Source organism: Zonotrichia leucophrys, chromosome 2 (assembly GCF_028769735.1).
Source record: "Zonotrichia leucophrys gambelii isolate GWCS_2022_RI chromosome 2, RI_Zleu_2.0, whole genome shotgun sequence".
In the NCBI taxonomy this organism is placed as follows: Eukaryota; Metazoa; Chordata; class Aves; order Passeriformes; family Passerellidae; genus Zonotrichia; species Zonotrichia leucophrys.
The window spans coordinates 13,962,309-13,978,490 of record NC_088171.1 but is presented as its reverse complement, the minus strand read 5'-3'; the positions used below and the strand labels follow the sequence as shown (position 1 = coordinate 13,978,490).

The following is a 16,182-nucleotide window of genomic DNA, read 5'->3' as shown; positions in this document are numbered from 1 at the left end:
TGTTTGTGCCATTTAACTAGCATTTTTGAAGCAAATAATATTTTTACAAGAGCCACTAATTTAGTTTGGGATATAAGAAATAGTTGTTAGCTTTATGGGTATTGTTAGTTTTATGGGTAGTAAATAAGAATGTAATAATTTTCAATTTTGAATAAGCTGCTTCATTCTGTATGTAAAACAAAATAGCTTCAAGGTGCTTGGTTTTGTAATTAACAAATGTCTAGTTGATCAAAATATCCTTTCTAGGATGAGGCATGGAGCTTAGGCTAGACTGTGTTGCAGAATAATGTGATTATAATGATTTCCTTAAGAGAGCACAAAGCAGCATCTAAGTTTCAGCTGACGTTTATTGACACACAGCATCTGTTGGGAGCCCCATCAAACTTTCTATTCTTTTCTGTTTGCCACCTCCTGCTTTTATTTACAGTCAGCATATCTGTTAATTAGCCTCTGGTAGAGCCAGTTCTTCTAAGAAGATCTCTTGTCTTCCTGGTGATGGCCCCATGAGGTGACCATGTACACACAGTCTGGGAGTGAATTAATCTTTAACTCCTTAATTTCAGTGCCTGAATCTGCAGTGTTTAACTGCTGGCTTGGGTTTCTGCTCAGCAATTTGTATTTGGGGAATTGTGATCCTTGACTTCTGCCAGCCTCAATGTCATGAACGCATCCCATGAGCTCTCAGCTTCTCGTGGGTGACCTCACTGAAAGTCATATCTTCCTGTAAGTTTTTGGTTTCCTGTGGTTGGGAATGCAGAATGCACAGACTTCCTATGTGTCACTGAGGTTATTGACCTAGTTTTTATTGCACATTTGCAGAATAAAATTACTCCTGCACTTCCTCAGCTCTCTCTGTCCCATCATATCTGAATGCAGCATTTTGCAAAAAAAATCCCAAGTGAAGTTGCAACACGTGGATCTCACAAGAGGATGCTCTGGAAGGTGCCACACTGTTTTACAGAGCCTTGTGGTGATGTGAAGCTGTTTGTAGACACGGGCTCGGTGCTAGAGGTGCTTGGAGTGCACTTCTCCCCCAGCTCGACTCGTTGGTTAGAAAAGAAAAGCATTGTGGTTGTACTTGAAGGAAGAATTCAGGAGAGGATTCAGGGATCTCCTGCCAGGCCTGAAGTGTGTGCTAGAAGTGCTTTGAGAGGTGAGAACTGATCTGTGCATCTCCCCGGGGTGTTAATGGTTGTTTGTTTCACCTGGAACCTGAGAAAAGTGACTGGGCCACTCATTTGCACAGTCAGCTGCAGGTAATGCCTTAAGTGATGGCCGAGTTCCTCACTTTTGCCCTCTCACTCCTCCAGATGAGGAGCAGCCAAGCTCTGAAGGCTTAAGCAAAGGTTAAAGGTGTCCTTGAAATCCTGCCCAGTGCAAGTGCAAGTATAAAAAGCCATAAAGTACATGCTGTGGCAATGTGAACATTTTTTCATAATTTAATGAGAGCTTTACTGATAAAAATTCACAGTTTCAGTTATAAAAAAAAAGAAAAGAAAAAAAACCCCAACAAAACAAACCCAAACCATCCAACCAACAGCATAATCCCTGGAATACATCCAGCTTTTGTACTGGAAAAGTACCTCAAAGGAGTATCATCTTCTCTCTTTAGTGGGAAAGTTTTTTTGCTTATCTAAAAGGTTTTGTGCTGGCAGAACTGCATTTCATTGTCTACTTTTTGTGGCTAGACAGATCCAGGTAAAGTAACTTAGTTTTAAAGGAACTAGAAACCTTAATTCCTTTAAATTAAATTCCTAAGACATCCAAATGTCCAGGATGCTGTGAAAAAAGGCACAAAAATTAAAAATAGAAGCTGAATATTTGCTACTGATAGTTCATGGCTTTGGAGAGCCAGTGGTGATGCAGTGTTGTGGCAAAAAATCAATGAAAAAGTATCAGTTAAAGTTTCCTTTCACAGCTTTAATTGTAAGAAGTCAGTGCTGACTGATCTGTTAATGTTTCATGTGCAAAGTTGACACCGAGGGGAAGGGATGGGTGACATTTCTTCAAAACGTGGTAACTGCATTTACTTATTTTGTGGTTGAAGGACAGAGAAATAAGAGATGCTGAAAATGTTTTCTAAAATTATGTGACCCTTCATCAGTGTTTTACAGGTGCTGTTTAAGCCATCTTTGCTAAAGAGAAGCTCCTTTGCTATTAATATGCTGTCATCTTTCAAATCTCATCAAGGCAGCACCAGGATTTTTTTGCACAGATTTCTTTTGACGTACAGCCTCAATAAATATGGAAATTACAACTTAAATCTCATTTTTTTTCTTGCAAAGCGGTGCAGTGCCCAAATTCACTGAATTTCCACTTTTATTTTTTCTTAATGTTGAAAGACATATATGCAAATTTTATTAACAATATGCATGGTTAAATTTAGCTGTAAATTCCAGTCAGGGATTTTTGCTTTGTTTATTGTCCAAGTCAATATGTCTGTGGAGAAAACCTCCTGCTGTGCAGGAATACATAGTCAGCTACTTGGAAAAGTAGAAAGTTTAATTATGAGAGTTTATTCTGGAAAAAGGTAAAGCAAGCACTGGTTTTTGGGTTGGGATTTTTTAAATTATGACTTCAGCTAACAGAAATTCAACATACACAGTTTGTTTTGACACTAACTGTTATCAGACAAACCACTTGATTTTTCTTTAGCCTGGTCTTCTGTGTAACTGAGAGGCTCTGAAAAAGTAGAGGTCATGAATAAATGATGCATTTCTTAAACTTGCAAGGTAGATCATGACATAAATGAAATAAAATCCAAATGTGAAGGGAAAAAAGAGGCATAAACACATGTATTGCTGACAATATCTTCATTAAAATATACGTTATCCTACAAAGATATTAGTGTCAGATGCAAATTTCCTTTGTTGCTCTCTCTGAAATTATTCTGATTTTTTGTGTGGTAGCAGTGAAGTACCTTTATACAAGGCTTCTGAGTGGAAGGGTAATTTATTGCCAAGGAGTATGTGTTATAAATGATATCCAAATATATTCTTGTGTTTGTAACAGAAAGTTCTCCAAGACTGTAGTTACTGAAGTGGTTCCCATGTGTTCAGTTTTTGTAAGTAATTTTCATGGAATATGTTTTATCTAGCTATGTAAAAATCTCCATTGCTTTCAAAGAAGGTGTTTCTCCTGTCTACTCAGAGTTTATGTAAAATCTGTATTTCTCCTTGTGGTTCAATTAATAATTTTCCTTTCTGAACCTGTTCAAATGTAATATGAAGAGTGTTTTTATGATACTACTACTATGGATGATATTAATTAGCTTTAATGGAATAAAATTTTTAAAAATTATGTTATGGATACAGTTTGGGTTTCATGACTTGCATCAGGTGTGTAAGCATGTCCTTTTTTTCGTTTCATCTGTGTAGGACTGATCCATAGCCTGGGCTTGGCTTACAGGTTCTACAGTGACACAAATGGCACATGATAATTGTGTGTGGAGAAAGGCTGGCAGCTTTACAGAGGAAATTTCTGGACCTGTGCATAAGTTCAGAATAAACAACTGCCTGTAGCTTCCCTTCCCCCAAACAACTGAATCTTTTTACTGAGTCTCATTAAATTGTCCTATGTGTGGGACATGAAATGTATTTATGGTAGAGTGAGAGTTTTGTTCTGAGTCACTGGTGCATCAAGAGTTTCTTCACAATGTTCTTGTGGCTGCCTGCTCAGTGAGACAGACCCATGAGAGACACAGACCCCGTGGGAGCAGTCCCTGAACCTCACCTGGCTGAGATGTGAGGGTGCCCAATTCCTGTAGAAGTGAGTGGGACTTTATGTTCTTAAATAGGATTCAGCAACCTAAATACCTTGTAACTCTCCATGTATAAATCCTAGTTGTAATATAGCCTCCTAATTCCCCACACATCCCTGCATTCTTCCATACATGTTTCTCTCATTGGCAGTTTGGATGCTTAATAATGCTTCTGTTTTGGGAGTTGTTTCTTGCTAATCTTATCCTGTATTTCTCTGGGATCTCTGTTCCTCTTCAGCTCTTTCTACTCTTACAATTTCTGTACATAATAAACACGCTTAATTTCCAGTGACTGGCTTCCCTCTTACCATGGCAGGTGTGAACCATAGGACTGTTGGTATTTATAGAGCACTTTGTAAAGGTGCTATAAAAGGAATCATTAGGGCAAAAATTGACAGGGATTTGATGATTTTGTCCAATCTACTTTTTGACCAACTGTAGGAGGATAGAATATAAGTAAATAAAGGTAGTATAAAAAGTAATCTTACTCCCTAAAGAGTTGCAGCTGAGCTAATTATTAAAGATTAGGAGCAGGGCTGATTTTTACAGGCCACAGCTGTAGCCAATAAGTAGAGTGTTATAAAAGAGTGGATTGGGTGGTTGAGGGGAACTGGAGTCAGTTAGCTGCTGTGAGGACAAGGAAGAGGCAGTGCCTAGAGCAGCTGCCTATGAGAACCATCAAGGAGGTGTGAAACTCTTGCAATATGGAACCCAATGCAATGACAATAGAACTCTTGTAATATAATGATAACAACCAACCACTATTCAAGTTGCATAGTAGCCAAATTCTACTTCATTTGAGTGCCAAAAAGGGCATGGTAGGGGTGTGTGTCACAGGTAGTTCAAGGATGCAGAACCATGTGCCAGTCTAAAGCTTTTGTCACAGGAACTGCTCTCTGCTCTGCTGTTTGCTCTTCTGAAACCAGCAATAATAAACCAGGGCATAAATCAACATAGAACTTTCTTCCCATGCTAAGCTTTATCTTACTTTTTGGAGTAGGATGCAGTTTGGATAGGGATTTATGCTTAAATATTGCAGATTGCTTTTTGTTTCTGAAATATTTTCCTTCTTTCTAGTCAATAAAGGAACATTAATTAATTAATTAACTAAAGAAATTAATGTGATTGACTGTTTCTTGTGGCTCAGGGATTCACGCTGTTTGGCCAATTGATGGCTGTGAGTGTTGCATGTGCAAGTAGTTATAAACACTTTGTTTTATTCATGCTGACTTTATCACAGAGCATCTTAGTTTGTACTGAGGAGCACTCCAGGTGGACCATGGCCTGTGCATTCCACCCCAGTGAGAGGTGCTTTCAAAGGGCCTTTTGTTGCTCTGTCAGTGCAAGGCCTAAACATATTCCATAAACAATCTTATAGAATCAGAGGGTAACTGAGTTGGAGATGAAGAGAATATGGTAAATTATGTTAGGAACAGGCTGGTGATCCTTGAGGGACCCTCTGCAATACGGCCTGTGGCAGTATGTCTTCTTCCAATCATCTCTTCAGCTCTGGAGTTCTTGCCATGTGATAGAATTATACATTTAACTGTCTTTTTTTAAAGCTATCCAGTTGCTTTCAATATTGTTAACTTTCTACCTAACAAGGCTGATAAAAGAGAAAGATGTTTGTACTTGGTTGGCTTCTTCCATGACCTGGGAGGCATCTGGGAGTTCAATCTGTAGAATCTCTTCTTAGAATTATCCAAATATTTTTGAGTACCAAATATCACCAACTGAAATATCCAGAGATTAGTAGATTTCAAACAAATTTTAGACTAAATCTAAAAAACACAGCAATTTTTACAAATAGAACTGTTGGTGCTTCCCATTCACGGGATTTTTTGTGGCATGAATGTAGTGTAAATAGAAAATTTTTACATGGAAATGCAGAATATAAATGGTTGGCTACTGATACATTTTCTTCTACTCTCTATGTGTTAATACAGTACCATACCAGTGCTATGGTCATGAGAGATTCTGCTGGTGGAAAACATGACCATGGGATTTGACCTCCTTGGAAGCCAGGACTTTTCCAGGTCATGAAAGGGCAAATATTCAGCTCATGACTAGTGTAGAAGTCTTTTTCTGTCATAACAGAAATACTGACACCTGGTTTGCACTTGAAAGTGTTCACACGGAGGCCTGTCAGGGAGGGATATGAATTTTTTGCTGACATAGCTATGCCAGCAAAAAAACCCAGTGAAGAAGCTGCATAAGGAATTCTTTTACCTGTACATTTTACTTCTCTTGAGGGATAGGTGTGGATTGCTTGAGAAGGGTCTTGTTAGTGTAATTTCTATATTAACCTTTCTAGTGTAAATCAGCTGTAAGCCTTATCCTGTAGGGACTCTTGTGCCAGTTTATCACTGCACACAGAGATGATGCATCATAGCTTATGCTTACCTTGCTCCCAAGAATGACCTCCAGAGCAGCTCTAAGAGCAGTGTCACTGTCTCCTGTTCATCTGCTGCCTTCAGGCTTGTCTTACAGCTGCAAGTTCCTGACAATGCCCGATGTTCATGTTTGGCATCTGTCCTGTTGGTGGTTCTAGTCTTGGGGATACCTTTGGGCCACACTTAGGAGATGGTACAGACAAAATCATTGCTTAACTGAACTACTTTCAGGAAAAAGAGGTCAGGAGGTAGATATTGTAGGGGGATAGAATGTACAGTCTATATTACCTTTATTTACTTAATCTTATCCCCTAAAGAGTTGCAGCTGGGTTAATTATTAGAGATTGGGAGCAGGCCTGATTTTAACAGGCCACACCTGTAGCCAATAAGAAGAGTGTTATAAAAGAGTGGATTGGTTCATTGAAGGGGAATTGGAGTCAGTTGACTGCTGTGAGGACAAGGAAGAGTCAGTGCCTAGAGGAGCTGCCTACAAGAAACATCAAGGAGATATGAAATTCTAGCAATATGGAACCCTTGCGATCTAATGACAACAAGATATAACAATGAAAAGGAGGGAAAGGAGCTCCCTAGTAGTGAAGCTTATGATGTGCAACATGCAAACTAAAGGATGAGAAGTACAAAAGTGGAATTTTCCTTAGGTGAATCAGTTCTAGCATAAATAAGCATGTGGGAACACTTGGTGGATCAAGATTGTCCTTTGCTAGTTCTATATGCTCTACCATAAGTAACAAGTAGCTCTAAAGAAATTGGTAGTGGAACAGGGGAGTAGAAATGGCTTGAGTGAGCTCAGGTTATGACTTGAAACCTTCCCTTGTCTCTTACCATGCTCTTCCTGTAAAATAATAATTCATTTAGAAATTCTACCTTAGAACTGATGCCCTAAAGTGTGGGCTCATAATGTTTGTTGCAGGAAGGACTCCTTTTTCTTGGTGGAGAGACAACTCAACTAGAAATTGCAGCTTAGCTCCAGTGTGTGGATATTTTGTATTGGTTAAGTTACTTCATAACATCTGAAATGAAGGCTGGACCAGATACCAGAATACATTATTTGCACTAGTAGAAATAATTTCACATCATACTCTGCAGGAATTCAGACTTGTTCTATTTCGGGGCTTGAAACAGGAACAGCTTGAACAAGCTAGGTGATGTTTTATTTGAGACAAAGATTTCTTTTTTCCTCAAAGGTTTTTTCAAGACATGAGGAATGCCCATTTCAAATAATACTGCCAGGGTTAGATCTGCAAATGTAAGCTCTGTGCCTGTGCACTGAGGTTGATTAATCAGTCAAGGTTAATTGAAATTGGTATTTTCATGTGAAGTCCTAGAGACTCACTTTGGAAATGCATGAATCTGCAGGTCTGCAGTCTCCCTGACAGATGAATCTAGTCTTGAGGATTGCAAATTCGATCCCTGCTGTTACCAGTCCAGCCACAGGGGCCATTTAACAAAAGATCCCTGAGTTAATGATTGCTGTTCTATGACAGGGATATTGGACTTATTATACACTGAACACAAAGGTCTCTGATCCATATTTGTGCCTTGTTTCCTGCTTGGGATTCAGCACCACATGGTGGTAACTGTCTGCTTCATGCAGGAAAGAGTTCTGCTGTGATATCAGTGAGTGATAATATCAGAAGAACATCCATTTCCCATGAATTTAAACTATTACTGCAGTTAGGTGCAATTATTGAGAATCCCTGTAGAGATGTACAAAAAATGTTGTCTCTGCCCAAAGATGTTGATTCTGGAATGTAGCAGTGCCAGTCTGACATGCTTAGTTTGGGGTCTCAGTGGCTGCTACAAATTGTACCCTGGAAAATGGTTACTAGGGCTATAAAGTATAGTGCTGCATTTCAAGCTCTATTTTAAGTATCAGTGGCTTTGTCAAACTATACATGTAATTTAAATCGAATTTATATGGTGAAAATAAGTTGAAGAGGAACCAATGGAATAAGATGACTTCATAACAAAGAATATTGACTTTGCATATTAACTTCATTAACTTAATGCAGTCTCTTGTGTATTGGGAAATTGTTCAAGTGAGAATAATAGCTTTTGAACTACTTACAGGCTAATAGGTAGTGATTGTAGTCACTAAGACTTTGAATAGCTGTGGCTGTTGATTACACAGATTAAATGTGAGTGCAGTTTTCAATATGGGTGATTTTCAAAAAACTCATTTTCTGTCCTTCATTTTGACTTTCATGGCTAATGACACTGACTTCTAATGCATATTAAATTCTGAGAGTGGGAAATTAAATTCCTCTTCTGTCTCAGACACATGACTGCAGAAGCTCCCATATGCTTATTTTAAATTGTTCAAGATTGAAGCTGTCAAATATAAGATTGCATTAGTGGTAATTCTCATACAGTGGGACATGCTCTGTTGAAACAGCTGATTGGTTATAGATGATTGTAGTGTTCATATAACTAATTTTTTATTCACTCCTTCCTTATGTGTTTTTCTCTTCATATCTGAACTGTGTGCTCGTCTCTGCATCCGCTGTGATTTCTCACTGAATGCTGGTTCCCAAGTTCTTTCTCTATTCTCCCCTTTTTTCTTTTTTTTTTTTTTTTTTTTTTCTCCAGGGCCTAATTATGAAACAGCTTCAAATAAATACAATTTTTTAACAAAAAACATTCTGCTTCCTGTGAACAATGGGCTGAATTTTTCTCTTTATTCTTGGGGAGTTCTTATTCAGTTGGAGTGCTTTGCAGTTGGCTAGGCCTGAGATTTCTGGGAGCTGTAATTGTGTCTCATTAATTCTTACAGTAATGTAGGGTAACTATAAGGAGCATGCAATTAGTGGTCTGGTCAATGAATAGAGCAGTTAATCAGCAGACAAAGGATGGGGCTCAGGACCTATTAGGCTGAAAGGAAGTGTTACTATTGTCACAGGCAGTAGGAATGCATGCAGACATGCCTTAAAGTTGAACTGTTTAAGGGAACTGTGTATGTGTTTTGATAAACCAGTTTTCCTACCTATTCCACTACTTGAGAGAGATTCATTTAAGCTTGCCTGCTAGAAGTCAGAGACCATAGCAGGGGTTTCCAGCAGGCTGAATGGGCTTAGTGTATTCTCTCACCTTAACAGAGGCAGCCCCAGGGTTTATCAAAAATAAAAAGCGGCTGAAGTGATGCAAAGCATCCTTAGCTGTTCCTCCTCCTCCTGCTCAAATAAATGGTTGATGAATGTAAAGTTTAAATCAGCCATTGTGTGGATTGTCAGTCAGTCATACTCAGCATGTTTGTCTTCATAATGAACCTTGTTTGTTCTGAATGGATGTGCTTTCAGTGCATGTAAATGTATGCAAATACTCATAACAGTTTAAAAATGGTGGCTCTTATGGTAACAAATAACCTCTCCTACTTTTATGAAGACCTGACTTTTACTATATCTAGGGTTTAAAATGCAAAAATGACTCCAGCTTTTGACTATGCTTCAGGGTATTTTGTTAGCTTCAGATCAGAACTTCCAGTTGTTTCTGCCTTTGAAAAAATATGAACCTCATGAATCCTGTGAAATGTTATGACATATGATTTTTAAGAATAAAGCTTTATCAATAAAACACTGCCCTTGAGTAACTCTTATTTCTAGTAGGCAATGCTTCAAATAACAAGTCATTTCTTCTCCTAAGTTAAGCAGACACTTGGCATAAAAAGTAGTAATTAAAATAACTTTTTTGGGGGGGGGGAAAGGGAATTGAACTTTAATTATTAAACTTATATTCAGAGCCTAGTGTTTTTCTCAAAACTGAAAGTAATTTTCAACTGTCTTCTTTGTATTAACAGGTCTGTGGTTTTATCTCTTCTCATGGTATTCACATCAGCAGCAAGTAATGTTAGAAGAATAAAGTCTCTCAGGCTTTATATTAAGGATTCAATTATTCTGTATAATTAGCCCTGATTTGTTAAATATTTGAAACATTTTCTACTCTTAGGTATGGAACAGTGTACTGGAGTGATCAAAACCATAAATAACTTGTACCTTTACTCAGAAAATGCTTTTTTATCAAATAATAAGGAAGATTAAGCCTAAGTCTCTCCCTTTTTCTGTTTGGATTTTATTCCTACAAGAAATATCACTTTTGTACACAATCTCTCGTGTATTTCTATTCCCTTGAAATACAAAGAGGCAATGGATTCTGGTATAAGTTAGGTAGATTTAATGAAATTTATGAGCTGTAACTTGTGCCTTGAATATAAAACACTTGAGTGAGGCATAAGGTATTTTGCTGATGCCATTGTTGTCACCTGTCTGGTTTTTTCATTCTTCTGTGCATGTTTTTTAAAACACTTAGGAGCTGTGGAGTCTTGGGAATAGCAGTTTCTATATGCCATACATAGCAAATCCTTCCAAGGTCATCTTTTTTAAAGTGTCTTCTTTTAAAAAAGCAGGGCAGACCTACCCTGAAAAATGAGAAAATGGTAGTACTTCCCTACTCAGAAGCTGGCTGTTACCTCATATATATGCTACTTTCCTGTTTAATTTGAAAGTGATTTCTCATCTGGTGTCAGACAGAATCAAAATGTTGCTGCTCATTGTCACTGGCAAGGATTACAGGTTTAGTGGAAGTCACCTCCTTACTGCCCACCCCAGTGAAGTTTTTCCTGTTGAAACACAGATTCAATCATGAGGGAGAATTGATCTAAAAGCTCTTAAACCAAAGTCACTGAAATATTATTTAGAGAGGTAGCAGATTAATTGGGGTTTTCCATTTGTTCTAAGTTATGACTGGGATGGACATTATAATAGAAATTATAAGCACTCCTTAATATGTAAAGATTGATGGAAATCTTTAACCTTTTCGTAATAACAGAATATTAATCTCTGTATTTCTCTTTACATAGACACATGTATATTTTTTACTTAGTAATAAGAGGTAGTGTTACTTTGATAGACAGTGTAGAGTAAGGTAAATTAAACACCTCTACTGCTGTTCTGAGAACTTATCTTTTTCTTAATACAGTGTGAATCTAATCTGGTGTATCTAGCTTGTTGTGCAAGTCTGCAGGAGTCCCAAAACAGAAGAAGTTTATAGCTGTTAACTAAATGTATACCAATGTAATTAAAGTGCATTATCTTAAAAGAAATCCTTCTGCATGTGTATTAATTCTTCTGGTGAAAGGTAACATTGATTATTATAATATAAACACATGGATCTTGCTCTCTAATTTAAGCTATCTGTCTATATTTCTTCATCTGTTATCAGAACAGAGAGAAAATATTGCTTTCTGACCAGTTGCCCACCTGTTCTAAACTTTGTTCATGAGTATTTTTAAGTGTTGGCTCTGACCTTGTTGAAGCTATTGCTTAACCTGGTACTGTGACCAAATCACCTCCCCATTATGAAAGAGATGCTGGCTTTAAAAGATGGCTGAAGTAAAATGAGAGGATTGCCTCCACAGTGAAAATCATCCCATTGTAATTATTTCACATATTATCCACCTATCCTGAAGAATCATCTTGGGGATCAGGCTATGGTGCACACAACCAGTAAGTAATTTTCTACGTCAGCTGAACAATACATTTGTAGAATGTGTGATACTGCTGAGAGAAACCACTGAACATACCCTTTTTAACCTGAGATTAAGAAGAGTAAGCTATTTAAGTCCAAAACTGTGACTCTGAGGGTGCCTCCTTAACTGCAATTTAGCCCAGGTGACACCTAAATCCCATGAGCAGCTTTCCTGTTCCATGATGGGTGCTGCCAAGGTCCAAACCAGCTCTGTGGGGCAGAGCTTGTTCCCTGCTCTGGCAGCTTGACTGGGATGCAGGAAGCAGATGCTATGGGATCAGAATTACCTGGGACTGCTGATCTGTTCCCAGAGCACACAATATCCTTGAACAGCTTAATCTCCTCCTGAAATGCAGTGACGGCAGCTGCTGCTGCCAGAAAAATGGAGCAGCTCCCTTTTACATAACATTTTAGTAGCTAGATATTCACCCAGGAAATGTGTGGATGGGCTTGTATCCATGCTCTGTATTGCCTTGCAGGCCACCCTAGCTCCTAGAGGCTAGACTGAGCTAGAGCTAAAAGAAAATAGTGCTGGTCCTTGAATGTCTTTACATATGAAATGATCTGTCAGGGATTTGAACCAGAATCAATTCAGTGACCCAGAAGAGAATATGGAGTATTGGTGTGCAGCATGCTCTGTGCAATTTGTCACAGCAAATAAGCTGCTCTATAGGCTACTTGCTACAATCGTTTTATAACATTTTCTAGATACAGTTTTTTTAGCAAACTTGCCTGAAAGAGCATGAATTAAAATGGCCAGGAACAAGAACAGGTAGTCTTTCTGATGGCTGTGCTGAAAGAAAATTTCTTGTGACTGTTGTTCCTTATTTCACTCTAGTCTATAGTAAAGGAGGAAGTAAAACTCTTCCTCACTAGGAATTGTTCCAGCTGTATTTGAACTGTGATGATGTGGACCATCTGTGTGCAACTTAGAAATGATGGTTGGCATTGTGACATTGTCACTATGTTGCAGAATTTCTCTGTATATTTGCTTGATTTCCCAAATACTTGATGGCAGGATAATGAATGCTGTACTTTGAGAGTAAGTTTTGACTTGTGTATCAGAGAGACTGGTGGCATTGGAAAGACTTGTTTTCTTGCAGAGACCTAGAGAATGCAGCACAGAAAATGTCCACATTGGAACTGCATGATGCCAGGTAATTTATGGACAGATATTATATTTTTAAAGAATGAAATATGTAACTGAAAGACCAGAGGAGGATAGGGGAGATGATTTGACTCCAAAGATGCCTTTAGATTAATCCTAAAATCTATGAGAATTATTTTGGACAGTATGAACTTCTCCCAGGGGGAAAGGCCATCGTGATCAGAATCTGCCCAGAGCTGACACACCTTGGTTTGGATCTCTGCACTGTCAGCTGCTGTGCTTGCATCAACTCCAAGTTTCATGTGATCCCTGAGTTGCACGTAACTTTCTTCCTATCCACATTTATGTCTTACTACTATCACAAAGGAGGAACAGTCATACAGGATCAGACTAAACATCTGTCTAGCTGGGTATCCTGTTTCTGACAGCAGCCTGGGGTAGAGTATAAGAAAATGTCAAGCACGTAATGATCCCTTCTTGGTGTACTCTCCTACCTTCTACTGAATCATGGTTTTGGGACTTCCTGAGCCAGAGATAATGCTGACATTTTTCATCCCTCCTCACAGTTCCATTAGTGGTGCAAGCCTTAGAGACTTATTTCTTTTTTTTTTTTTTTAACGAGCCTTTTGTATAAGAACTTTTATTTTTTTAATGTGGTGTCTTACACAAGCACTCTTTCTTACAATGAACTGCTGAGCTCATATATCTTTTTCCCTGTTTAAATTCCTCTTTGGAATTCTTTTCTTCCTTGACATCTATCAGAATAAGTTTGTTGCTAATTTATTTCCATTTACTTTGTTAGCTCATTAATGTGAGGGGAAGGGTGTGGGGGATCCCTAGGGAGGCTGCTGGCTGTACAGGCTGCAGCAGGATGACTCCATTTTAGCTGCTGTGCTAGAGAACAGGGAGGAGTTAAGGTGCTCAGTCCAAGACAAAATTTTTGAAAACTAGCAGTTCCAGGAGCCTTCAATTCCAGAAACCTCACATTTCTCTGCGAGACAAACTTGTTGTGCAACCCAGGTCCCAGCATGACCGGAAGCAAGCCAATTGCCACTGACACAGGTTTTAAATGATGTGGATAATCAAACAGTAAAATAATTTATTTGGCTTCTTGTTCCCAGCAAGTTGTGACTGGTCCTTTTCTAAATCAAGCCTTGTCTGCAGAGGATAAATGGTGCTACACTGCATGCTGCCTTCCCTCCCCCTTCCTTGCAGCAGGAAGTAAAAGCGTCTGTGGAAGAACTTTGGTGTGAGCAAACACAATCTTGAGCCAGGAAATGTTTATGCAAGAGCATGTGAGAACCTGAAGGAAAATGTAGATCTAAAAAAATCCTGTACCTAACAGCTGCTTCCCTCGCCTCATCAGATGTAAAGGAATTTAAAATTTCTTGATATTTTAGTGCACATGGTTTTTAAGTAAAAGAAAAAACCAAAATCTTCTATGACTATTATAACTTTGAGTTAGATCAGTTCTTTTTCACTTCAGTATTTACTACTTCTGTTGGAGAACTTGATAAACCAGTGTTGTTTTCAGGAGGAGTGGATCCCTATCCTTTGTGGCTATAGGTGTATAAGTCCCTGGGCTCCTACATTGAAAAAATAGCTTATTTTACATATCTTACCACCAAACTGTTACAACTGTAACAATTCTGACTACACAAATTCTTATCTAGATGTAAATGAATAAGAAGGGAGGAGTGCTCTCTAAAAGCTTCATACATGGGAAAGAAATAAGAAATATTACTGAGTCATTCTTTGTCACTTAGTTGCCAAAGCTGGCTATGACAAAGAGTTTATAATTTTTTCTGTTGCTACTTTTGCATGCTGATAGGTTTAAGTGGAGTGATTAAGCCCTGGAACACGAGATGCAGTTTGTGTCAGCTAATCCAGTGCTGACCCCAACTTTCTCGTCTCTGTGGGAAGGTTCTCTTCTGCTCCAGCATCTTGTCAGCTACTTTGGCTGCACTTAATCCTACTCATATTTTGTGGTATAGGCCAGGCCAAAAATATGTTCTCATAATTCAGGCCAGGCAAATTAGAAAGGCTTTCCCTGCTAGACACACTCATTATTTTATTGCTCAAATATTTCACTGTGAAATCAATGTATTTTCCCTCTTCTGTGTCACAACAAAAATAGTCTAGAATCACCTGCTTTTCCATTGTTGTCTCCTTCATGTCCAGTTCTCAATTTTGATGCTATGCAGGACTCTTTATGCACCTCTGTTTTTCAGATTTTTCTCCCCATCCATCAACTGACCTTCAGATTTAGAATCCTGCTTTGTTGCCACATGGCATCCCTATTGCCAATCATCTCTCAGGGTCAGTCAAATATTGCTGTTCTTGTTATTGACAAACAGATAAAAGAATTTGGTGAGTGACCTGCTATAATAAACTAAAAAAATAACTTTGTCATAGGTAAGTTGTGTCCTGTTTTTGAATTCGGTTCCTAAAGTCTTGCTTGTTGAGGTCAGTTTTCAATGGATTTGACAGTAGGTTAATGTTATGTTTTCAGGATTTGTACTGCTTTTGGGCACAGGATGTTGGAGGGCACTTGTAGGAGGACTAGTAGCAATGCTAACCTCTTCTTTTTTTGAGGTTTTCAGTCACTCAGAGTGTGTGAGTTCTTTAAAAAAGTGTGCTTAAAATTTCAAAGATGTGGTTTTTTTTGCTTATGATAAGGAACCCTTCCCATCCTTTGGAATAAAAAACTTGGTAATAAACTGGGACTTGGAGGTTAGAACTTTGTATATGCAAAAAGTTTTATTATCCTCATGGATTGGACTAATAGCTATCAACAAAGCAGATTCTATGCTGTTGGTGGGGAATGAGCTTTACACATAATTTTATGAGTTTTGGGAAATAAAACTATGCACATTCTATCTTTTACATGAATGTCTCTGACTTAAAAAAACCCCAACTTACTGCACTCAGATGGAGTACAGCACTCCTTTTCATCCACTTTTTTTTATTTTGATTTATTGAATGAAGGTAGATGATGAGCTAGAGGACACAAAGACAATGCATGTATGCCAGAACCTCAGTCAGGAATATAGGCTAAAATGAAAATAAAAATTATAAGTACATACAGCTATGGTTACATGAGTTTGTGTGTTTTCTTTGCTGGTTTGTCATTAAAGGCTTTTTGTTTGTTTGTTTTTAATTTTATTTTTTAGATTTAAATTTTAAAAATTTTTTTTGTAATTATAAGTAGTGTTGCATTGGTCTCCAAATGTTGAATCTTTTGCATTTCTTATTTGGAAAACTTGCACTGTGCTTCCCCCTCATACTGCTACTATCTCTACTGCTGCTACTTCTATTAATAATTATAGTTGAGTAATGTTTAAGCTATACTAACTACAACAAGAATACACAAGAGAGTT

The 16,182-nt window shown here is 38.1% G+C and overlaps 1 long non-coding RNA gene across 2 annotated transcripts in view; it reads left to right on the top strand.

The window, feature by feature from the left end:
* LOC135443606 (uncharacterized) overlaps positions 1-16,182 on the top strand; it is a 76,953-nt gene that overhangs the window by 7,055 nt on the left and 53,716 nt on the right. The window lies entirely within an intron of this gene.